This window comes from Felis catus, chromosome C1 (assembly GCF_018350175.1).
Source record: "Felis catus isolate Fca126 chromosome C1, F.catus_Fca126_mat1.0, whole genome shotgun sequence".
Lineage (NCBI taxonomy): Eukaryota > Metazoa > Chordata > Mammalia > Carnivora > Felidae > Felis > Felis catus.
In genome coordinates, this window is record NC_058375.1 from 114,830,541 (window position 1) to 114,856,559 (window position 26,019).

Below are 26,019 nucleotides of genomic sequence, written 5' to 3' on the forward strand. Positions count from 1 at the left end.
ATAACAGAATAAACAGGTGGGCACTACATTTTTGCAAAAGAAAGTTGTCAGAATAAGAAGATAGCAATCAGTTGAGTGTCTTACGTTTCTAAAGAGAGATAAATGCCAAGTGGTCTCGTAAAAGAGCTGTGACATATAAGGCATCATTTCTACCCAAGTCATTTCCAGTTGGCTCAAAGAGGAGCCAAGCTCATGGAGCTGACTCTTAGTGACAAAGGTTCAGAAACAGTGTAACAGGATCCAATAATCTCTGGGTCCAATTCATTCCCTTGGCCTTTCTTCTTCACTGCCTGTCATCAAATGAGTGATGCCTAAAAGGCTCTTGAAATGTATAATAAAAAGAAATGCATCAGCATGGGACCCATGTAAAGATATTGTAAAAAAGGGGATTGAGCAAAAAGGCCACAAGAAAAGAAAAAGATAAATTATACAATCAAGCCAAAGCATAATACGCATAACATTGCTTCACCAAATCTGCCTGGAACTAAAAGAATTATTTGGAGAAAGCCCATACTGGAGGCAAAAATCCCAGTTAGGAGAAAGTTTAAATAATCCAGATGCATCCTAAATTAGGACACCAACAGTGAAAATGGATAAAACAGTTTATAGATCACTGTTGTCTGCCTTTGATTTTCAGGCATAAGACTTGGGTTTATATACTTGCAATATAGTCAAGCTCAGTTTCAGTGGGTACAACATGAATAAAGAAAGCTCAATTCTTTGGGCAGTTTGAGCAAAAATTTAATTGTTATTAAGTATTTAAAAAAATAGGAACCGAAGAGAATTTAGGGTCTCTACAGGTATGGGCATTTCTCTGATATGAGAAATCTCTTAGGCCAACAATAGTTATAAAAAAGTTCTCCATGACCCATTCTTACCCAAACACCCTAACCATGTAATGAGGACTGTATCATTTTTAATGAGAGATTTCCCCACTCCATAAATACTCTACAGTATCCTCAGAGCCAAATCTCCCATTTTTGGATTCATTTAATATCCCATAAGGTATGGGCTATAATTTGCTAAATCTTTTTGAGAGAAGCTTCTCTTGGATATTATTAACTGCTAACCAGTCTGCCTCCACCAGCTACACGGCTTCCAGGCTGGTCCAGTTACACTTCCTTTATCCAAAACTCAAGGCCAGATGATTTCAGAATTCAGAATTTTTAGCAGTTTCCAAAGGGGTGTTTTTTATTAGTTTTATGACAAGCCAGTAAGTTCTGGAGAAGCATCTCATATCAGAACCTGTTAATCTTTCTCTAGTAAAACAAAAACATGCATTCTATGTGGAATAAATAAGGACTATAAGTAGCTTGCAACATTTCAGGACAGGTCTTATCATAAAATAAGTTAGTGGCAAATGTTTTTCAGATTTTAAAAATTATTACTTTTGGTTTTGTAAATACAAATAAGGAGGTGTTTGAGACCTGTTTTTCTATAAACATCACATGACCCGGCCACTCCCCTGCTTCCAATACTATAATGGCTGCCCAATTACGGCATGAGAGATCTCAACACTTGTAAAATGCTACAAAAGATTGACTGTGCTCTGATTCCATCTTACTGAGCAAGAATTATCTTTTACTCATTCTTCCTCTGAAGTTCATGTTGTAGCCATAAGAGGCCCCTTATTTTTCCCTATATGAGGTTACTCCTAATGTTTCCAAGGAAATACCAAGCTTTTTGTCACTTTTTTTGATTTGCTTTATCTGGACTGCCAATCCTACCTTTCATTTTCCCCTCACCTATATAACTTCATATATATCTTAAGGCTCATTCAGAAGTCACTACTTCAGTAACTGCTCTACCAGAATACTTTGCCACTTAGCCATTCACCCAACTACTCCCCTCCCCCCTCCACACACACACACACACACACACACACACACACTACACACATAGGATCCAAGCTGAGTTCAGTGCCCCTGTTCCTATTCTGTGATCCTTTATGATCTTACATATTATCTTTATCAGTGCATGTACCACATTGTATCATACGTTTTTGTTGATATCACTTTTTCTCTGTCCAGATTGAGTCTTTAGGGAAGATAATTATAACTTTCTCACCTTTGAATCTCTATGTTTTTAAAATTAGATGATGATGTTTTAGGAGATATTCACTGTTGAGAGGAAACAAAAAAAAACATAAGAAGAAAATTAATGAGTGACAGAATGAATGAGTACATGGGTTTACTATAATGAGAGAGCATGTGATTTCCTCAGCTGTGAGAAAACACAAACACCAGCAATGCCTTTGCTAGTGTTGGCAAAGGTCATCCCACCCAAGGATCCTTGAGTCATTTGGATGATATTAATTACCAAATTTTACAACGGGCTCATCAACATGTTGCCTGCTCTAAGTGCCCAATTTATACACCAGCAAGTCCCTGATTCATCCATGTGTTAATATTTTTAAAAGTAGCTTCTGTCGGCAATAACTTTCGCACAGAAGATATTTCTTTAGGACAAATGGCCAGCTGGTGCTAATGGGATTCTGCTACCTGAAACCATCAGCACCACCCAGAAGGTCATTTGTCTCCCCAAATACCCTGGAGAACAACTTTCTCCCTTAAAATGACGTGCATTTTAAATAATTGAGTTTTAATTTCAGTAGAGTTCCCTGAAAAATAGATCAATATGGCCACACTGAGCTGAGACAATAGGAATTGGTTATACACACTTCACATGTCATGTTCTCACTTGGTCTACCGTCAGCAAAAACAGTGTAGCTTGAGCTATTTTTTTAATGAATGGAATGTCTGGTTATGGAGTATGTTTAAGGTTTAAGACACTACAGTTTTGTTTTGCTTTTGCTTTGCTTTCCTGACTGGCTCTAAAAATGAATGGAAGAGCCCAGAGTTTGAAGGCTCTGGTTAAAGGCTGAAGGTTTTGGATTACTTACCCTTCCTCTGGTCCTGCTAGCCTAGAGAAAGTGACGATGCCTCATTCATCTCTCTTCTTCTCTCTCTTGTCTTATTCAAAAAAAAAAAAAATTTAAGCACCAGCATGTGCCAGCATTGGGACACTAGGATTCTAAATTCAAACAAGATATGGTTTTTGCATTCTAATAACTTATTTCAAACCTAGGGCTGATTCTGACTATATTGCAGTACTTGTTGACAATATGGTAAAATACCTGGCCCATAAGAAATGCCCACAAATGGATGGCTATGTGTCCCTCTCCTTCCTCCTCTCTTTCAATCTGCCCATTTGGTATCCTAGGAGCTTTTCAAAACTTTTTAGGCTAGGAAGAGGAAAGCCATCACTCGGATTTCCCAATGTTTCTGGCAATTAACAATTAGGTAAAGAAAAAGGATGGTGGAGAAAGTCGTATCTGAGTTCAACTAATCTTTGATAGTAATTGTCTAAACACGTTATCTGTGTTAAACTAAATGTCTTGCCTTTAGACATTTTGTTTTCGTCCAGAAGATTTGGATCTAAAGCTTTAGTTCACACACTGTCAACACCAGATGGATCTTACACAATTTTACAGGGAAGGGAACTGAGGCTCACAGAGGACTTTGAGAGGGAAAGAAAATAAGAGTGATAAACAGGTAATTGATGGCAGTCTATAGACCACTTACTCCTCACCCAGTGCTCCCATATCATGCTATGATATCTGAAAGTCAGAGAAGTAAACCCAAATTGGAAGGAGCAGATGAGTAAGGAGGGCTTGTCACATAATATCCGAAGCCCATGAGACTTGAATTTATATGAGCAACACCAGGTGATGACAGGCAACCAGGTGACACTGTAGTGAGCACTGCCTTCAGAAGAGAGAATCTGTCTCTGTTGTTACCACACTGCCATGAGTTGTAAGTCCCTGGGCCCCAAGGTAATTTGCTAGCTAAACAGAGACCAGGATCAAGTTACATGATTTCACCAACAGGGCCTCAATGTTTACTTTGTTTTCCAAAGTGGTGTTAAGTCCATCCAAATTTTAATTGAGCTCTGTCTTTAAGAAGCCGGAGAAGAAGAAGAGGAAGCAGAAGAAGAAGTGGAAGGAGGAGGAGGAGGGGGAGGAGGAGGGGGAGGAGAAGAGGAAAACAGATTAATTATTTAAAGTATTGTGTAATACTGAAAGGCTGACGACCAGTAGCCTGATGGGAGAAGCCAGGATTCAGGCTCTGGCAGCTGATGCGTGGAATTAGTCTTCGTCTAAAATCTGCTCAGTGCATTATTTTCATTTTTCCCCCCTTGATCCTTAAAGTAATCTTTATGGGATTCCAAATCTGCTTCCAGCCCGACTCAGAAACACACCCACAAACCATTGTGCAGCTCTTAGGTAAACTGAGAGATACTTGAGTTCCCCACAGAGTGAGATAACATCTGGGGATATGAAGAAAATTGCTGTGAATTAAACTTCCTCATTTTGAGAGCAGAGTGGAAGTCGTGAACGTCAATCCTAAAGTGATTTAGGACACATGAAATCCCAACATCCGCCTTCTGCTTCATAAGCCCCCACAGACAGCAACAGCTCCCTGATTCAAGCTGTAAAGACGGGCTGTGTGCAAGGGTTTGGTCTTCCTGGGAAAACAAACACACAATCATGCTTCTTTGCCATTACCACTTTTCATCAAACACAATAGATCAAAACACACACATGCAGTGTGCCTGGGTGGCTCAGTGGGTTAAGCATCTGACTCGTGCTTTAGGCTCAGGTCATGATCTCAAGGTTCCTGAGTTCCAGCCCCACCTGGGGCTCCACTGACGGTGCAGATCCTGCTTGGGATTCTCTGTCTCCCTCTCTCTGCCCCTCCCCCACTCACGCTGTCTCTGTCTCTCTCAAAATCAATAAATAAACTTTAAAAACAAACAAACAGGACGCACCCACTCTTTATCCTAAGGGACCTGATCCTTCTGATATGTGTGTTTGTGTGGGCTGGTTCCTCAATCTGAAATCCTGTGGCCTCTCCCTCCAAATACATCATCGAAGCCTACATCTTCAGCACTTCTCAGGTTCTGTCTCTACTTCTCATGTCTTCTGTCCCATGATTTCTTCCTCCTTTGATTTCCAACATCATTTATAAAGTCTGCTCTCCTCCTTTAGGGACTTATTTATTTACCATCTAGAATTGTCTTCTGCATAGAGACAATGAAGAGGAAACTCAATTTGAAACCAGGAGGTTTTTCTAATTTGCTTTCCAAGCCTAAATTTCTCATCTCCAAAATGAGGAAAGCATACGGATTAAGTGTGGATTATGTCGAAGAGGTGAGATAGTGTTTACCTGTGTGTCCACAGTTGTCTGCTACATTGCACTTACACATTATAGTTTCTGAGGAAGGGAAGTTTTCTCTTGGCCATTTGCAGTGTGGCTGCATTTCTAAGTTCTAAAAAAATGCTCAATTATGGCGCACCTGGGTGGTTCAGTCGGTTGAGTGCCTGACTCTTGATTTTGGCTCAGGTCATGATCCCAGGGTTGTGGGATTGAGCCCTGTGTTGGGTTCCACACTCTGCATGCTTACAATTCTCTCTCTCTCTCTCTCTCTCTCTCTCTCTCTCTCTCTCCCTCTGCCCTTCTCCTCCACTCACACTCTCTCTCTGTCTCTGAAATAAAAATACAGTTGGGACACCTGGGTGGTTCAGTCGGTTAAGCGTCCGACTCTTGGTTTGGGTTCAGGTCATGATCTCAGGGTTTCATGAGTTTGAGTCCCACATGAAGATCCTACTTGGGATTCTCTGTCTCCTCTCTCTGCCCCTCCCCCATGTGTACTATCTCTGTCCCTGTCAAAATAAATACAGAAACTTAAATTTTTTTAAATAAAAATAAGACTTAAACAATGTCAAAATGCTCAATAAATTAGTTTTTACTCAACTACTCCAACCCCTGTTTAAAATGATGGTTTCCTTGCACAACTTTACACCCCCTCAGCTATGAACCTAAAAAGCAGGAAAATGAGATGCCGGCCTGTCATCTCATTTTGTACCACCACTCACAGTCTTTGTTTCTTTTGCATGGAAGAGTGCTTGCAAGATACACATTCCTGCCCTTAGCCTCCCTCCAAACATTAGAATGCAAGGTGAAAGGATCCAGGCTGTATAATTTGCTTTGAATAACAAATTGCATTTACATGCATACATCCAGTAAGTGCTTCTGGATGGTAATGGCATTGATGATCACTCACACCAAAACATGATTGAGTGGAAGCTGGAAGGATAGATTTTATGAAGTAAAGTTGAAAGAATTAACATGTTTATTATGACCTAGCAATAGCCAGGGGGGAAGTATCTTTAAGCATTCTTATTCCCTTCCATTTCTGCATGTATCTGGCACTTGTCATAACAGCCCCAGGCAAGTTCCAATAATGAGAGCAACATATGGCATTTGAAGAGCGCCAACGCCAAGGAGGGAGCATGATTTACAGGGGCACCATCGGGGGAAGTAATGGAGCAAATACTCATGTCAACTTTAGGAAATTGGTTCCAGAAGATAGTTAGATCCTATTTCTATGTTCTGTGATGTCTATCCTCTCATCATTTTTTATCGTCTCCTTTTCCTACATCCTTTTTTAAATTTTTTATTTTTTTTTTTAATTTTTAAACATACTGACCGCTGAAACAGGCTGTGAGGAGCTGAAGTTCTGTCATTTCCAGCAAGACAGATCTTGATGCAATACAAATAGGGAGGAACTTTCAGATTTGTTGAGACATTTGTGCATAATGACCAATGGAAGCTAAAAAAGTTGCAAATGATCAATTATCGTCAAATCCATTATTTGGTGTTGTACAGGAGAGCAAAACATAAGTGTTTGGCTCAGTTTTTAAAACCTCTAGATAATCCCTTTGGATACATAATGGCAGTTATTGGAAAAGAGGCACACGGGTTGCCGAATCCTCCTAGAACCCTAAAACTAATTTGGATAACTATGTCCTCGCTAAATACTGAGACAATGTCTTCACTCAACAGTTTTCAAGAGCGTATTTGTTGTTGCAGTTGTTGTTTTAAGAAAAGTCAAAAGTTTTGACAGCAACTGAAGGTTTTGGAAATCATACGGGTTTTTTGTTTGTTTGTTTTGTTTCATTTTGTTTTTTAATCTCTACAAATTTCTCATACCGCCACAGAGAGCAAGACTGTGTTCTTATGAGTTTAATAAGGAATTATGCCATGAAAAGGAGTCTGTGACCCAAATGATTTGGAAAACACCTTGCTCTATGTGTCTCTCAGAGACACTTACCTACAAATGAGAAGTCTCTAACAACTGAATAGACTTTTTTTTTTTTTTTTTTGGAAAGGGGGAATGGCCATTGGTCATCACCTTCTGTTCGAGAACTGTATCACAGGGCTATCAAAACCTGGAAAGAAGATTCTCTTCTATAAAACACAAATACAAAGGGTCAGCTTTGGGGGTTGAAAGACATTAGAGAAATCAGTACAATCCTACACTAGGCTGATAAGAACTGGACCCCGTACACTTTCCTGTCAAACACGCACAATAATACTTCAATCATAGGGGTGTGTGGCAGAATGATTGCATGTAAATACCATTTTAAGTAGAGTTTAAGATGATTCAAGGATTTCACTACTGGAGATATTTCTGGCTCTAAGTTTTGAAAATAAGCTAAAATATATCTTATTTGTAAAGATATATAAAAATTATGTATCTTTTATTCTATTGGAAAAAAAAAGTTGTGCTATCTTTGATCCATTTCGTGCCAAAACAGTAATGAGTCATATATACAATACAATTCAAATAAAAGACTTATCTAATGGGGCGCCTGGGTGGCGCAGTCGGTTAAGCGTCCAACTTCAGCCAGGTCACGATCTCGCGGTCTGTGAGTTCCAGCCCCACGTCGGGCTCTGGGCTGATGGCTCAGAGCCTGGAGCCTGTTTCCGATTCTGTGTCTCCCTCTCTCTCTGGCCCTCCCCCATTCATGCTCTGTCTCTCTCTGTCCCAAAAATAAATAAACGTTGAAAAAAAAATTTAAAAAGACTTATCTATTTAAAACCTCTTGCAAACGGACAGACTTCCATAAGACTAACATTTTAATTGACGGCAAGGAGTTTGGTAAGTCAGAGTTCAGGGCTGATTTGTTAGCTGAGTACTATTGTGACCAATAATAAATGTTCCTACAAAAAAACAGTCATGAATATACAAGATCTAAATATGCATGAGGTTATTTTGTTTCAAGAGTCATAACTCAAACTGGCATCTAAATTCTTCATGGAGATTATCTTTCATTTGTAAAAGCTTGTAGGACAGAGCTGAAATTGTCCAGTTCTATTCAGAACTAATGAATATTTTATATTAGTTCATCTCCACATTGTAAAAGATTTACATCTTGAGGACATTAAAATTAACTTAAGAGATTAATGCACAATAACAAAAAAAGTAGATTCACTTTCAAGTTAAAATCATGGGGAAGGCTTTGTTCTGGAATTGCCAGCCTGCCACCAAACGCATAGCCCTGTTCCAGGCTGTTCCACAATGATGTCCTCTGGTCATAGGTCAACCGAATTTTATTGTATGTATTTAAATAATCAGTCTGGCAATTGTTTCTTTGCTGAAATAGCTATTTCCTAAAGGCACCCTGGGGCAGAAATGATGACTCTCAAACAATATGAACTCATCTTCCGTAATTACAAAGGACCTAGAGAGACAACGTCTAGGCATTCAGAGTTCAAATTTTGGTGCGTACTCCAAAGGGTACTTTATCTCTTGGAAAATCACCATCAAGAATATGGTTAAAAGCCCAATGACAATAAAATGACACGAAAGCCTTAAAAGCAAAACTGTTTGGTTATTCACTCTCATTCAGATCTGTGGTTTGCTCAATGGAAGAATTTATTTTAGAATTTCGAATGACAGGACCAGGTTGAAAATATCTGGGAAGCATTAAAACCACTCCATGCGTCAGTCAAGTGGAAGTGCCATGTGAGGGTAACATTTTTTTCAGCAGCAATTTCAAGAGGTCCACTTAGAGCCAAGAGACTTTCCATCATGAGCATATAAGGAATGCGAGACATCGCTCAAAAGACCCAAAGTCAAATTTAGGTGTGCCTTTGAGCAAATCGCTTTGTGAACTCGGTTTCTCCTCTAAGACGTAGTGATAATGCTATTTACTGAGCTAGATTGCAGATAAAATGTGACGCTTTATGTATAGGGCACAGAGTAAGTTCTTCACTGATAACCATGTGCAGTCCAAAGCAGTTCACTGGCGGAGATATATATGAATTGATTTCAGGAGTGCATTCTTTTATCTGAATGTTGGTGTGCATATGTTTGCCTCTGAGTGTGAGAGTGAGTTCGAGAGAGAGCCAAAAAGAGAAGGAGAACAGGAAAGAACATGGGAGAACAAGAAATTCTCCTTGGTAGAGAAAATGAGCTATTTGGTCAAAACTTTGGTTAAGCAGGATAGAAATGTGAGCTGGCTTTCTCCTCCTCACCTATCCTTGGCTCCCTTAAGTCCAGTCTTCTGATGGAGATGATGCCAATCAGCGGTAGAAAACCATTCTGCTCTTTTGCCTCGGAGCTGCCTCAGGGGCCAAGGTTAGACGTCTTTCTTCTACTCCCAGAGGCGATTTTTGAAGCTTTTGGTCCTTGTAGCTGAAATAAATGCTACTATCCATTTCCATCCTAGTATATATTAAACCACTAAATTATAGTGTAAGAGGACCACCTTCCATCCTCAAAATAATAATAATATACTCCTCAAGACCTACCACACCCCGTATATCCACTGGCTTTCAACTGAGTAGGAGGAGAAGCAGCCCCCTAGGATCCTGAGGAATTCAGGGAGGCCCCACAGTGATGGCTCCCGTGGATACCTAGCACCTCTCATTGTGCTGACTCTGTCCTGCCTTGTAGCCCCTGGTGTCGTCTCTACTTGTCCACATGGGTGGCTGGGAGTGCCATCCGGAGAGAAAAGCTTGGCAATGCTGGTGCCAAGAACAAGTTGCTGGATCCCCTTGCAGCTTCTGAGCCTTGGTGGGAGATGGAAATGTAGGATTTTGGACCAAGTTGTGCTGTGTTCTCTGCTGGAGAGGTTAAGTGGGGGGACGGGGGGGGCAATTTGGGCATATTTTGTCTCTTGCTCATGGAAGAATTTCTTTATAGCCAGAGGCTTTAATGTTTCTCCTGAAGACCACCTTCAAACCCCTCTTTCACCAAAGAGCTCAAAACCAACTCAAATCAAATTTCATACCTCTAAGAAGTAGGCATAATATCTACTTCATTGGATTTCTGTTAAGATAAAATGTGATGCTCTGTGGAAAATTTCTGGAACAGTCCATGGCACACCGAGAGTGCTCAATAAATGGGAGACACGTTCTTATTGTTGTTTTTAGGATCATCATTGCCACCAAGAAACACATTTGTGGGATTCTTTGGTTTTGTTTTTGTTTATCAACTAAAACATGACACAGTTGAGAATTCTGAGGGGAAAAATGTGTTCTGTCACTGCCTGAAAATGTTCTTACTGCCTCTGGAGAGCCTCTTCAGCGTTATGATCTCATCTTTCAAAGTTTCCGTCCTTTTAAGTCTTTTCAGAATTACGTTTCTGAAAGGGAGGTAGGATGTGTTGTTAGGAATGCATTTTGAGCAGGTGAGAATCTTCACAGTGAATTATTTAGGTTTCCTGAGAGTGTGAGAGGATAGAAGAATTGCAGAGGAGCAGGTAGGTTAATGATATTCTGTCTTTTGCATATAGAATGAGCGTGGTTCACCTCCCATAAATTGGCTTTTTATGTCAGATGTCAGAAACATGTCCAATTTCTCTCACTGTTTGATCTCGATCAGAAACGTCCCACCAACATAAAATGTAGGACCATTGTTACCTTGAAATCTCAGCCAAGAAACTTTCTAAGTTTGTGTTCTGCCACACAGAAAAGAATTTTCTTTTTCCCTTTCTCTCTTTCTTTCTTTCTTTTTCTCTTTCTTTCTTTCTTTCTTTCTTTCTTTCTTTCTTTCTTTCTTTCTTTTTTTTCTTATTTCTTTCTTTTCTTCCTTTCTTCCCTTCTTCCTTTCTTTTCCGTGTTTGTCCAGAAATGTCTGGATTCTGTCAGCACTCAAGCAAAGATGCCCAGAAAGATGGACTTAACACATTTGGTTGCACAGCCCTTCCTCCACCTGGTGATAAATATTTTCTGATTTGTTTCTACATGATGCTTAGCACAATGATTCCCAATAGTCCCCAGCCACTGCAAATGTGTATCAGGGTCCTCTGAAAGGCTGGTTAAACCATAGATTTCTGGACTTCACCCCCAGGATGTCTGGTTTGGTAGGTCTGGGGTAGGTAGAGCCTGAGAATGTGCATTTCTGGCATGTTCTCCAGCAGTGCTACTGCTGTTGTTCTCAGGAAAAACTTTGAGAACCATTGTCTTTCCTAGAGAACATCTTTCTTGCTGTGGATTGTTGGAAACAGAAGATAAGGTGCCCACGTTTTCTTTCCTGACATATAACTGCTTCCATTCTGTATCTTGGATGCGTGTTCACTTCCAATTTCTTACTAACATGCTTTGTTTCGTAAAGCAGGCATTATGAATTGTTGTTGTTGTTGTTGTTGAGACTAAGGGATGAATAAAGGGCTGGTAAACTTTCTCTGTAAAGGATAAGGTATTAATTATTTAAGGCTTGGCGGTTCACACACAGTCTCTGTTGCAAATATTTAACTCAGCCACTGTGGCATGAAAACAGTTATTGACGATACGTAAACAAATGGGTGTGTCCGGGGTCCAATAAATTTTTTTTTTGCAGACACTGACATTTGAATTTCATGTATCTCTTACGTGACATGAAATATTGCTCTTCTTTTGATTTTGTTCAACTGTGCCAAAATAGCAAAATATTTCTTAATTCTCAGGACATACAAAAGCAGGGAACAGGGCCAAGGGTGGCCCACAGGTCTCCCTTTGCTGACCCAAGGATAAATCCTTGCACCCTAATGCATCGAATGATAAGCAAGATGCTTTTATATTACCAGTCTACAGATGAGCAGGTGGTGAAGCCCTGCTTTGTTATCCCCTACAGCCCAAGTGTCTAAGGACCAAGCGAGTCCTTACCTGAAAAGATTATTCTATTGGTAACTCCCATCTTGGCTACCCCATCCCCCAACTCAGAACCCAACTTAGATTCTGATATATTAGAGCTTAAAGGAACTGGGATATCTGTTTTCAAACAAATAATCTAAAACCTAAAGGTATCTGTTATCTTAATGCCCAGTGGGCTTGGGGCTTATTAGCACTGTAGCGCCCAGCCCTTGGCAAGTGGGGTCCATGATGAATATTTGACACAAAGAAAACACATCCTGACAGAGATATTCTCCATATCAGTAAATTCATAGCAGCATTCCATTTTTATATGAAAAGATTAAGTCCATCGTTCAATTCACAAGGACCCTTTTATTACCTTCATCTCTTTACCTTCACATTTTTTTAAGTCTTGTATAATATTTTCACTTCCCCAAATCACTGCATTAGCTATGTAGATCTAGCTCAGCGTGAATATAAAGCTCCCAAGAGATCTGTGTACCCAGGCACTTTGTCGAAGGTGATGAAAGATTTTATATTTTCAGTCAGATTTTTTTTTTTTTTTTTTTTTTTTTGCTGGGACTCTGCATTACAGTATATAGGAGCATATGACAAGAACTAAAAATAAAGTGGATTTGGTTAATGTGTACCTAGCCTGGGACATGGGAATTCAGCAGACATAGCTGATTGAGCAAGTAACTGTTCACATCTGAACGGAATTAAACTTAATCTATTCACTGACTTTTAATCTCCAATTAAAAGTGAGCTACGGAAAATAGACTGAGAAAAAAATTGCCGACCTAAGCTGCGTGTTTGACAATGATCGTGAAATGTGTGGCAAATACGGCCAGAAATAAGGTCACCTGATCCCACGCTATGAGTCCCCGTGTTTGTACAGAGAAGGATGGCTCTACTGAGCGGTTTTCTTTAAACTGCAAGAGACAGGCAGGAGGAATCCGAGGTATAAAGATGCATGTCCTTGGGAGAATGCATTAATTAATGATGGCACAGTAATCTCACATTTAAGTGCTGCATTATTGTTAAAAGTGTTATTATAATTGAATTACATGTTCTGCGGGGGAGGAAAAGAGCTCATCCTGAATGTACAATTAATTGTCATTATATAAATCCTCCAGCAGTGTCGCCAGACCTGGAACTCGTAATGAATGTGAGTCGAAGATAACAGTGGTGGTTGTTTTCTCCCCGCAGAAGCCTCAAGATCCACTAGGGAGATGGCTTGGTAGTGGCACTTCTAGTCTTTGGCAGCCTTTCATCCTGGAAATAGCCGTGACCCGGCTGTTAGGAGTCACCTCATGGCCGTAAACATCGGTCCTTTTTTATACCAAAGTATTCTCATATATAGAGGGAGCTGACCCATCTGATCCTCCCACATATGGGGATTAGTTGAGGATGATACACAGATCTAAGAATTTATTATGTTAATTATGATAACTCTTCCTCAGCTGGGTCTGTTTTGCAGCTTGCGTCCTGGAGATCACAGCTAGAATGAGGGATCCTTCCTGCTCTCAGCAGGTACAGATTGAGAGTCAATATCCTCCCATAAACTTCAAGGTTGTCCAAGCCAGACAGTGAGTCGTGTATGCCCAGAGGACTGGCACAGCCCCAATCCTGGGGGACAAAATCCTTCAGCGGGTATGTCAGACACCTTAAAGTCCTGGAGTTGGGGCAAAAAAAGCATTCTGAACAAAAAGGGGAAAGCGTGCTGCTCATTTTTCTACCCTGATATTCAGAAGTGGGGGGGGGGGGAGGGCTCTGTTGCATCGTACCCATCTACTTGAACTTTATTGACCCTGTCGACACTTCATTCTGCTGCAGTCTTTTATTCATAATGTACCTCATTAATCACTTCCTCAGAGCCTCACATATCTTTTGTTGCTCTTGTTAGTGTGATGGTTTGCTTTTTCCCTATTCATAGATATTTGGTCAGTTAACCCTCAATGTTTGGCAGTAAAGGGAGTGAAATGCTGCTAGACCAAAATCTATTTTTCCTGCTTTTTGGTGTCATGGTTTATCGCATCCTTCCATTTATACTTTTAGGTATGTTCCTGTCTCGTGACCTAATTGCATTTTGCTGAATTAATCTAAGATATTCCCCAATGCTGAGAGGATCATGTGCTATCAAAACTTAATTTGCATTCAAACAGGTGGTTTGGTTTTTGTTTTCCACTTAAAATATTTGGGTTCCCTTTGACTTTAGAACCAGTCACATCAGGGTTTAGAGCCTCCCTTAGCTTATTATTTACTGCAGAGTATTGAGCAAATTACATGTTTTCTCTGCATTGTATGTGTTTTACCTATAAAATGGAAATAAGAATATTTCATATATCTGAAATAGAAATAAAATGACCTAATAATTTAAAGCACCATAGTACCTTGGTATGAAGAATCCTTCTTTAGAAAAAATAGTCTTCTTTGGGAAAAAAAAAAAAAAGATGGGTAACTGAGGTGTTAGTGTGTGCTTTTTAGGGACAATGTCAAAAGGAAAAGCAAAGATTTTGTTCTTTGTAAGCCAGCAGGATGGTAGGTGGATAGAAAAGCTTCTGTCTTATGTATCACTGTGAGGCTTGCGAGAGCCAAAAGTTAAACAGTAATTGTCTCTCATGACTGCTGAAATACAGCTTGCACATCCCAAACCTCAGCCCTTTCTGCCTATCAAACACCTACCTGAACTTCTTGTCTTGGTTCAGTCCATGTTCTTCCAGCAAAACTTCCTTCATTACCTATGGCCTCAGTCCCCTCTCCCATCTTGACCCTCTGGTCCATGTTTTATGATACATTAGCCTGTTAGTTACCTGTGATTCCCAGACACTGGTCAGATCAAAGGAATTGTCTGGAGCTTCTTGCAAGCACAAATGAAGATCTTGTTAGAAAAGAAGAGACTACACTCAAATACACGTGGCCCTGCAACCAGCAGCATTCATTCACGTCTCAACAACCTTCTCTGCCAACCATGGAAGTTTTCATTTGAGACCTGAACACTGTATATCAAGCATTTCTTGTGGTGTCCAAGCAGCTGCAGACTTGGTAACACCACTTAACTGGGCTGTTAGAAACTGTGGGTGGGTTCCCAGGCCTTCACTCCTTTGAGACTAACACCCTGCCAGACATGATGTAGCTCTGCGGTGTTCAACCCAGCCTCTGTATTAACCTCATCTGGAAAGCTCCTAGCACATGCCTGGGCCTCATTCACACAATTAGATCTGAGCAGTGGGTTCCAGTGTTCCCTCGGTGATTCCAGTGTGTGGCCAGGGTTGAGTGACCATTCAGCAATCATGTATTGATTTACTCATTAGGAAAGTGATTCATAGGAAACCATGTTTCGTTGGCAGGGGTAGAGAGGGTAATCAATTCTCTTTGTAACCGCCAAGGAAGCCAAAATAAAATGAAGAGAGGAAAACAGTGAAGCAGTTCAAATTAGGAAAATTGAGGTATGAGCACGGGCTCTGGTTGAGGACTGCATTTGCTTTGCACACACCCTGCTCTCCCCTCACTCCCATCTCAGCCAGTCTATCATCACCTTCCCCTTTTCCAATGCCCCATGTCGCCACTCAGAGAAGGAGCTCCTGGAAGAATCAAGGAGAAAAGCAGGTCCTCACATGGATCTCTTTGCCTTTTCTTGTCGTTGTGTAAATGCAGACCCAGGGTGCTTTCTTCCTTCCACCAAGAATGACTCAGAGAGGCCATGGTAACAACTCCAAAGGGGAAGAGATTGACACAGCAGTCCTCTGGGCATGGGCTTGGCTCACAGGGGTGGGGAGAGCAGAGGAAGTTCACTGAAGATTCCAAGCTGTCAGTCAAGCTTGCTAAAGTAGGAAATAACAAAGGTTTTGAGTCCGACACTCACACATGGATAAAGTGGATACCCTGACAGAGAACAAAGAAAAGATGTTTACTTTGCCACGAGGCAAGAAAATAAAATAAGTGACACGCAGGTTAAAACAACAACTAAAATAACTGTCCCCATGAACACACAATAAGATTGTGTCTACGGGATATCTCATGAAACCTTTAAAATATAACTTCACAGGATTCAAATTCAACAGACCCAAACCTACTATACTTGTATTTATTAGCAATAAGCAACCAGAAATAAATGAGAAGAAATAATGTCACTTTTAAGAGATTGAGAAACACTATTTTTTGAATGTAGGCCAAAATTTATACTTAATTGTAAATCTAAGAGAACATATTCAGATTCTTTTCACTGAAAACTAAAAACTACAAAGGCTAATGAAAGAAATCATAGGCCTAAATTGTCAGAGAACATATCATGTTCATCTATTGGAAGATTCAATCTTTTAAAGATGTCAACTTTGCCCAAATTGATTAATGCAATTCCAATCAAAATCCTTGAGGGATTTATTGCAAATATAGACAAGCTGGTTCTAACACATATGCAGGAAAAATGAACAAACACAATAGGTAAACCAATTTTGAAAAGAGGAAAAAAATAAAAGCAATTATACTGCATGATTTTAAGGCTTCCTAGGAAAGTACAGCAATAAAGGTATTGTGGTATTTACAAAGAGATGAACACAGACTGAAGGAAGTGAACAGATAATTGAAGAAAAGTCCTGCACAAACAAGGCTATTGGCTCTGGCAAAGCCAGATGCAAAGATGCAAAGGCAAGTCAGTGAGGCTACGGGGTCTTTTAACAAATGGTGTTGGAATAATTAGACATCCAAAAGTAAAAACATATATCTTGATATATGTTATACCTCATGTAAGTGCCAACTCACAGCTGACTATAGATCTAAATATAAAGCATAAAAGTAAACCAGAGAAACCCTTTGTGATCTGGGTTTAGGTAAAGAATTTGGGGACATAATACCAAAACATAATACAAAAGGAAAAAAAAATCACTCTACAAAGTATACTATTTAGAGAATCACACATCTGTTAAAAGAATTATATCTAGGCTACACTAAAAAACTCAGAACTTGGGGCGCCTGGGTGGCTCAGTCGGTTAAGCGTCAGACTTCAGCTCAGGTCACGATCTCACGGTCCATGAGTTTGAGCCCCGTGTCCGGCTCTGGGCTGATGGCCCAGAGCCTGGAGCCTGCTTCTGATTCTGTGTCTCCCTCTCTCTCTGCCCCTCCCTCATTCATGCTCTGTCTCTCTCTGTCTCAAAAATAAATAAAAACATCAAAAAAAACCCCTCAGAACTCAATAAAAAAAGAAAAATACAATTAAAAATGAATAAAATATTTGAACAGATATTCATCAAGACAATATATGGATGGTAAATACATAAATGAAATAATGGTCAACATCATTAACCCTAAGAGTAATTCAAATTATAGCAATGCTATATTTTATGCTTCTATTAGAGTTTTTAAATGCACATGCCTGTGTACACCCACACCCACACACGTTCACGTACACGTGCATGCACACACACACACACACACACACATCCCAGCAGGCAAAGGAGGCAAGGAAAGAAATCTCATACACGACTGATAAGAATTCAAAATGGTAAAGCCACATTGGAAAACAGTTTGACTGACTCTTATAAACACTGCATTTACTGTATGTGTCTACTGGTGCATAACAAATCACCCTAAACTTACTGGCTTGAAACAAGACATATTATCTCATAGTTGCTGGATCAAGTCTAGAGACATCCTGGCTGGGTCCTCAGCCTAGGGCTGCACAAAGCTGCTTTCGGGGTGTGAGCTAGGCGATGTTCTCATCTTGAAGTTTTTTGGAGAATAATTTACTTCCAAGCTTTCTCAGGTTGTTGACAGAATTCATTTTCTGGTAGATGTGGTACTGGTTTGGGGCTTGTCATTAGCCGAGGGCTTCTCACGGTACCCAGAGGCTGCTGGGGTAATTCCCTGGTGGCACGTGAGAATTCCGTAGATGGCTGCTTTCTTCACTAAGGCAGCAAGAAAAGTCACATACCATCATATAATCACCGGAGTGAGATCTTTGTCCTACTGTGTTATTTAGAAGCGCGTCAGGGGTCCCGTCCACTCTCAAAGGGACTTCATGAAAGAGTGAATGCCCATAGGAGAAGATTGCTGAGACCTACCTCACAGTTTGTTCACAACACCAAAAAGCCTAGCTAGCACACCCCTGGGTATTTACCCTAGAGCAGAGATAAGAATACTTTAAAACCTGTAATAAATAAAATGGACTTTAGATTTTGAGGACCATAATTCTCTATCACAGCTACTCAAGAGTAGCCTGAAGCAGCCACAGACAAATGATCGTGGCTGTGTTCCAATAAAATTTTATCTACAAAATCAAGCAGTGGGCCAGATTTGGCCTGTAGTCCTTAGTTTTCCAATCCCTCTCCTAGAGAAATAAAAATTTATGTTCACAGAACTGATCTGTATACAAAAGTATACAGCAACTTAATTTGTAATTGCCAAAACTGGAAACAGCCCAAATATCTTCCAACAGGTGAATGGATAAATAAACTATGGCACATCCATAGCAAGGGATACTACTCTGCAGGAAGAAGGAGCAAGCTCTTAATATGTGGATTAACTCAGATGACTCACAAAGACCTTTTCAACGGCATTCTACTGAATGAAAGAAGCCAGTTTCAAGAGCGTGCCTGTTTTACAATGCTTTTTTTTCTTTTTTTAGAGACAGAGAGTGTGCATGCACAGGCATGCAGATGAGTGGAGGTAGGGCAGGGAGAGAGGGAGATACAGAATTAGAAGCAGATTTCATGCTCAGTGCAGAGCCGGATGTGGGGCTTGGTCCCATGGCCCTTGAGCTGAAACCAAGAGTCAGGAAGCTCAAATCAAGAGTTGGGTAGCTCAACCAGCTGAGCCACCCAGGCACCCTGATGCTCTTTTTGATTCTCACAAAGACCCAGCTCTACAGAAAGAGAAGATTTCGGTGTTACCAGGATCAGGAGAGGAGGGGGGAGTACTGCTCCATGCAGCGGCAGAACTGTGTTTTATTTTCATTATGATGGTGTTACCATCACGACATATCTGTCAAGGTTTGTGGAACTGTACACCACAAAGAGGTAAATGTTGCTTTTTAAAACTTTTAATTCAAAACAAAATTTGAAAATTTCAGAACGGTTTGCTCTGTTCTAAATAAACTTTTTAAAAATTATGCACTGGGTCCTGGGTCAGAGGTGTACATGAAGAACTGCAGGTCCAAGGGGACTAGCTTAATTTCAATTTTATTTTTTTTATTTTTTTTAACGTTTATTTATTTTTGGGACGGAGAGAGACAGAGCATGAATGGGGGAGGGGCAGAGAGAGAGGGAGACACAGAATCGGAAGCAGGCTCCAGGCTCTGAGCCATCAGCCCAGAGCCTGACGCGGGGCTCGAACTCACGGACCGCGAGATCGTGACCTGAGCTGAAGTCGGACGCTTAACCGACTGAGCCACTCAGGCACCCCTTAATTTCAATTTTAAAAGGAGGTGGGGGAAATTGCTAGATATTTAAAATTAAGGTGTCGCATTTAAGTTCATATTATGAATGAAGCTAATACCTTTCCATTCATCTTGCAAATGTCATCCATGTAACTTATTCTGCTGGTTTGGCTCCACAGTCCCTAGCTTAGCACATTTCCTCTGCTCCAAATATCACTTTAAATTGACTGATGCTCTCAGAGAGGACAATCTTTGGAGATAGCTAGCCCTCTGAGACTACCATGACCCATTTCAATTACTTCTTTATGATGGGCAAGTCTCTCCATGCATCAGGACTTTGGGTATCCAATCCCTGAAAGGAAAGAGTTCAACTAGACAACTTTTCAAGTTAATTTTATTTTAAAAAGCCTCATATTCCATTATTTCAGGGGCACTTACATAGGAAAATCTAAACGTATGTAAGTTCTGGTTCCAGCATGTCCTGGTGGTTTCAGCTCAAGGAGTTTCCAGAATGTAAATATTACTGCAATGAGTCCCAAGTGTAAACAATGTCCACTTTTTTTTTTTTTTTTTTTTTTTTTAGTTTTTAATGTTTATTTATTTTTGAGAGAGAGAGAGAGAGAGTGAGCAGTGGGGGGACAAAGAGGGGTGGAGACACAGAATCTGAAACAGGCTCTAGGCTCTGAGCTGTCAGCACAGAGCCCGATGTGAGGCTTGAACTTGCCACAACATGCTAACGAGAGCCAAAGTCTGGTGCTTAATCTACCTACTGAGCCACCCAGGTGCCCCTCGCTGTAAATATTTTTAACACTTTCGTGCATCACACTGGCTAGAACTGCAGACCACATCCTTAACCATACTCACTTGCATTTTCTGTCCTCAGAAAACTGTAAGGGTACTTTCTTCGCTTAGCAATGAGGCCAAACTTTTGTCTTTGGCTATTGATTAAAACTGCAGTTTTAGCATTCACTATCTCACAAATATTTGCCGAGCTATCAGCACGTGCCAGGCATCCCGCTAGGTGCAGAAACTGCAACACCAACAAAGCAGGTGTCTCTGCACTGTCATGGAGACCATAGCCAAATGGTCGGGCAGATCTTTCCAAAATAATAACAAAATAAATATAAAACGGGAAATTGTTGCAAGTTTGCAGAAGGGAAAACAGAAGATATTTCATGTGATGTATTCTATTGCCCAAAGTGTGTAATTTGCCACGGGAGGGAATGAAAGATAGTCTTATTCTTTTTTGTGCTATCAAAAAAAGCTCGTGCATGGAGATTCAGAAGGTTGCAGGGGCATCACATATGTGAAGCAAGACTTTTTAAGTCAGTTCCTTTCCATTCTACTATATAACCACAGCCAATGACAGAGCAAGAGAATTTAACTTTTACTCGTCTAATTATGTGGACATTGTAGAGTGACTATGTCTGTCAATAAGTCAACATCAAATTTAACTTTTACTCATCTAATTATGTGGACATTGTAGAGTGACGACGGTCTATCAATGAGTCAAACATCAAATATGATGAAGTGTCAGGAACATTAAACCAAAACTGGAAGGATAAAGGTGATTCTGGAAGCCAATCCTAGATATCCACTTTGGTTGGAATATATGTTCTCAGGGAACGTAGAGAGAATTGAAAGAAAACTGTCCCCTTAACCAAAATGTAATAGAATAATTAGAATTACAAAGATTACTTTCATCCCTGCTATTCGAAAAGAAAAAAAATTAAAACACTCTTCAAATCAATTCAATGTACTCTTGTAATTAGAGAACATTTAGCAAGCTCCAATATTTCAAGCCAGATGGTATTCCTCAAGGATGTAAGAAAGGAGATTTCTAACTGTAACCTGAATAAATACTGGTAATTTCCACCATCATTATATATGTCTTTCCCTCCCTAGCCAAGGAGTTAAATACAATAATGACTTATGTATAATTAATGTCAGTCTTAATTCTCTAATCTTAAGAGGCTTATTCACTGCAAAATTGCATTTGTCTACAGATGATTATCATTCCTCCTAAACTAGCCTCAAGAATAAGCTACAATAATTGAACTAAGTATGCATAAATTCAGGTTATTTTTTGTACTTATAAGTCATCAATGCACATGTGTTACAGAGAGTCCTGTGCTATTATAGTAACAAGATCTTAAGAAGAACATTCAGGTGGATTCTCTTGCAAATTGCTGTCTGCATTTGACCGAGATGTTTAATATCTCACAGTTCACCTTAAGAGCTGTGAAGGCAAGTTATAGGGAAATCAACCAATAGGTTATACACACATGCATACTAGAACATGCATACTCCTCAGTACGATGCTGTAGGACAATATTCAATAGGCAGCAAAGCTTCCCCCAGACATGGCTACTATTTCCCTACCAGGGACTGACGACGGAGGAGGAGAGGCTCTTCTTACTGAGTCTCTGCTGTGTTCGTGTGTGGGGTAGTAGGGGTACCAAAAGTTAAAATACTAACATATGTTGGGGGAACTGTGTGGCTCAGTCGGTTAAGTGTCCGGCTCTTGATTTCAGCTCAGGTCACAATCTCACCATTGTGAGCTGACAGCACGGAGCCTCCCTGGGATTCTCTCTCTCTCCCTCTCTCTCTCTGCCCTTCCCCCCTTTTCAGAATAAATAAACTTTTAGAAAGGACTAACAAAAGCAACCACAATCAAGCCACCTGTGGCCTCTCATACTGTGACACAATGTGAGTGTGATGCAGTATGGCATGTGGCATTACTGGGGTCTGCATGGACCACAGAGGTCTGACTGATTCAGACCTGTGGGGAAATATAACCAAAGAAGCCTCCTGAAGGAAGCCACATTTGAGATCAGTTCTGAAAAACAGACCTTACTCCAATCAGATAATTAGTTCCATAGAGCAAAGGATATGAAGTGAGTAGAGGCAGAAGATAAAAGATCACTGGGGCCAATCCCAAAGAGACAGAATGCGTGGTTAGGAATCTGCATTTGGTAACCAGCATGGGATCACTGAGGGACTTCATCAGGGAAATGACAGTCAAGTGTTTCTGGAATTGGAATGTCGTCTACGACAGCAACTTCCACAGTCTTCCAGCCTCACAGGTGAGATAGGTTAGTGCCTAGATTTAAATAGTGTCAGAGAGGTTGAAAAAAAATGCCAACTGAATTAAAATCTATTAGGGAGGTAGGATGACGTGCCCTCGAAGGAATTTCAAGGGTGTTTTCCAGATTACAAGCTTGGAAGATGGTGGAAAGGAGGGCTCAGAGGAGAGTGCATGAGAAAGGAGGCTCGTAAGGGAAATGCAGATTTCGGTTGTACGTGTATTGTGTTTGTGGTTCCTTTGGGGTATCTAAGCAGTGGTTCCGAAGCTGGATGTGCTTCTCAGGAAAGAGAGTTGATGAGAGAAGGATATTTTGAACTTTCAAACTGTGTGCCCTGACCAGCCCTGGTCAGGGAACTTGTTAGAAGTGCAAATTGTTGTCCCCAGCCCAGACCAATGGAATTCGAGAATCTTGCTTTAATAAGGCCTCCAGATCATGCTGATATACATGAAAGGGTGAGAATTTGTTTGGGGGGTTGGGAATCATGGAAATTTTGAGTGTTTGATGATGTTGTTGTGGAAGGGTCAGGTTATTTCAGGAAATAAACATTTTGTATTAAATACCCAGGAGTTCATGGAAAGCTGGAACTCATCCAATGATGCTTTATTGTTTTAAGTGTATTTATTTATTTTGAGGGAGAGAGAGAGAGAGAGAGAGAGCATGAACAAGCAGGGGAGAGTCAGAGCGAGAGGGAGAGAGAATTCCAAGCAGGCACAGTCAGCATGGAGACTGACGCAGGGCTTGATCTCACAAACCACAAGATCATGACCTGAGCTGAAACGAAGAGTCAGAGACTTAACCATCTGAGCTACCCAGGTGCCCCATCCAATGACAGTTTAGAAAACACACCAAGCGGGCCTAGTTCCACTAGAACATCACAATATACTTGTATTCACCTGCTTGGGTTGCCATAATGAAAGACCACAGACTGGGTGGCTTAAACAACAGAAATGCATTTTCTTACCATTTTGGACCCAGGAGTTCAAGATGAAGGTACCATCAGGGTTGGTTTCAAGCCTTTCCTCATAGCTTGTAGAAAACCACTTTCTTCCTGTGAGCTCGCATAACATTTTCTCTGTTGGACAGAGGTGGAGAGAGAGGGAGAGAAAGGTAGGGACAGAGGGAGATAGAGAGGAGGAGTGGAGGACAGAGATGGAGGGAGACAGAGTGAGAGGGGATGGGGGAGGAGTAGAGGGAGGGGGAATGAGGGAAAGAGAGAGTGATATCTAGTGCCTCTTCCTCTTCTTATGGAGATACTAGGTCTATCATATTAGAACTCCATGCTTATGACCTCATTTAACATTAATTTCCTCCTTAAAGGCCCTATCTCCAAATATGTTCACATTTTGGGAAGGGCTTCAACATATGAACAAAACTCTGTCCATAGTGAGTCTGGACTCAGAATTTGGGTGCAAGGACTCAGTATGAGCTGGTAAAACACATAAGAATTTCAATGGACTTCTGGAAAAAGAGATTTCTCTCTTTCCTTCTGACTTTAACCTGAATTTATCATCAGGAAATATTGGCACCCACTTTGACACCATGTGGGATGAAATGGACTCAGAAGGAAGGGGTAGATTTTTAAGGGAGTAGAGGCAGGGAATGGACAAAGAAAAACACAATTGGTGTTGGAAAAATATTGGGGTCTTAGATGAAACCTGACCTGAGGTTCCCTTTGATATTTTAATCTGAATGAATAAGTAATTCCCATTTTGGCTTAAGAAAGTTCCAGTTAGGGGCGCCTGGGTGGCGCAGTCGGTTAAGCGTCTGACTTCAGCCAGGTCACGATCTCGCGGTCCGTGAGCTCCAGCCCCGCGTCGGGCTCTGGGCTGATGGCTCGGAGCCTGGAGCCTGTTTCCGATTCTGTGTCTCCCTCTCTCTCTGCCCCTCCCCCGTTCATGCTCTGTCTCTCTCTGTCCCAAAAATAAAAAAAATAAAAGTTGAAAAAAAAAATTAAAAAAAAAAAAAAAGAAAGTTCCAGTTAGATTTTCTGTCACTTATTTTTTTTTTCATTTTACCCTTTTTTTAATGTTTATTTATTTTTGAGAGAGAGAGAGAGAGAGAGAGAGAACATGAGCAGGGGATGGGAGGTGAGAGAGGGACACCCAGAATTCGAAGCAGGATCCAGGCTCTGAGCTGTCAACGCAGAGCCCCACCTGGGGCTCAAGCTCACAAGCCATGAGATCATGACCTGAGTCAAAGTCAGATGCTTGACTGAGTGAACCCCCCAGATGCCCCTCTGTCACTTATAAAGAATTCTGTGGCAACCAAGATTCTGCTAGAAAGTCATCAGCACCCCTACTCTGCTTCTCCTTGGATGTAATCTCTTCCTTCCTTTATTTCTGCATATCTACCTCATGCTTTTGTCTCTGCAGACCAGCCTATTGTCTCTTTCATGCAGAGTGATTGAAGTCATTTCACCCGGCCATCTCTATGTCCTCAGTACTAGAGATCTAGTGTTCAGAGATTTAAGAAACCTAGCAAAACTATAGTTTCTAAATGTTGAGTCTCCATCTATGTCAAAAAATATATAACACTCAAGCTGCGTTTTGCTTTTTAATGAGAACTAAATAAATAGTTTCTTCATTAGATTTTTAGGTACAGGCTTGCTCTCCTAATTACAGGTTCCCTTAGGATAAAAGAGAGGGAGAGATAGAACTGACTCACAGCATTGGGAGAGAAAAAGAAATCCCACAACACATAAAAGACTCATGGAGTCAGTACCCAGAAAATACTGTGTAAGAATAGTCAGTAGGTGCTGATGTGTTTACATTTAGGAATATGAGCATGCAGTGAGTACCACATCACCTGCAGAGAGACAAAACAAGTGTGAAATGAGATGTCCAAATTGGGTATCTTATTAAAGGGAAATGAGGGAAAGGGAGGTCCTGAAGCCCACTGCCTCTGGACATGAATTGCTCAGATATAACACAATTATACAGGCAGGTTTGTCATGATATCCCAGGAACAAAGCAGAAAATCAAAGCTTTCAGGCCTGTCCACATAACTTCTTAAAGAGCAGTAGATGATACATTTCCTTTACCCAAATGTTCATGATGACAAACAGACAGTCTCACAGGATCCAGGGAGGGTGGGGATATGTCCATAGTTTAGCATGTGAAATCCTGGAATAAGCCTCAGCCATTCTCTTGGTTTTAATACAGTCCGTGTTAATCAAAAAAGAGAAATCCAGCCCAGTACCACTACCACATAACTGTGACATCTACATTTTTTTAGAAGTCAAATTAAATAACTTATTATTATAAAAATATTGTCAAAATATAACTTAAAAACGAGAAGAATAAACTCCCCCAGCCCTGACTCCTAAGGTTATTTCTGAAAGATAAGCTCATTTAATATGTTTATGTAATCACTCAGAAATTTTCCCTGCATGTACTTACATATATATGAGCGTTTGCTTATAATTGTGTTTTTCTTCTTACTTACGCATTTCACTTTGTATCTCTAGGAAGCGTATAAAGTCTCCTCATTCTTTTTAATGACTACATTATACGCACCATAAGAGTTATATATTAACTACTCTTTTCTTGGTTAATGTTTTGGTTATTTCTACTTGTGTTTTAGTTTTGAATTT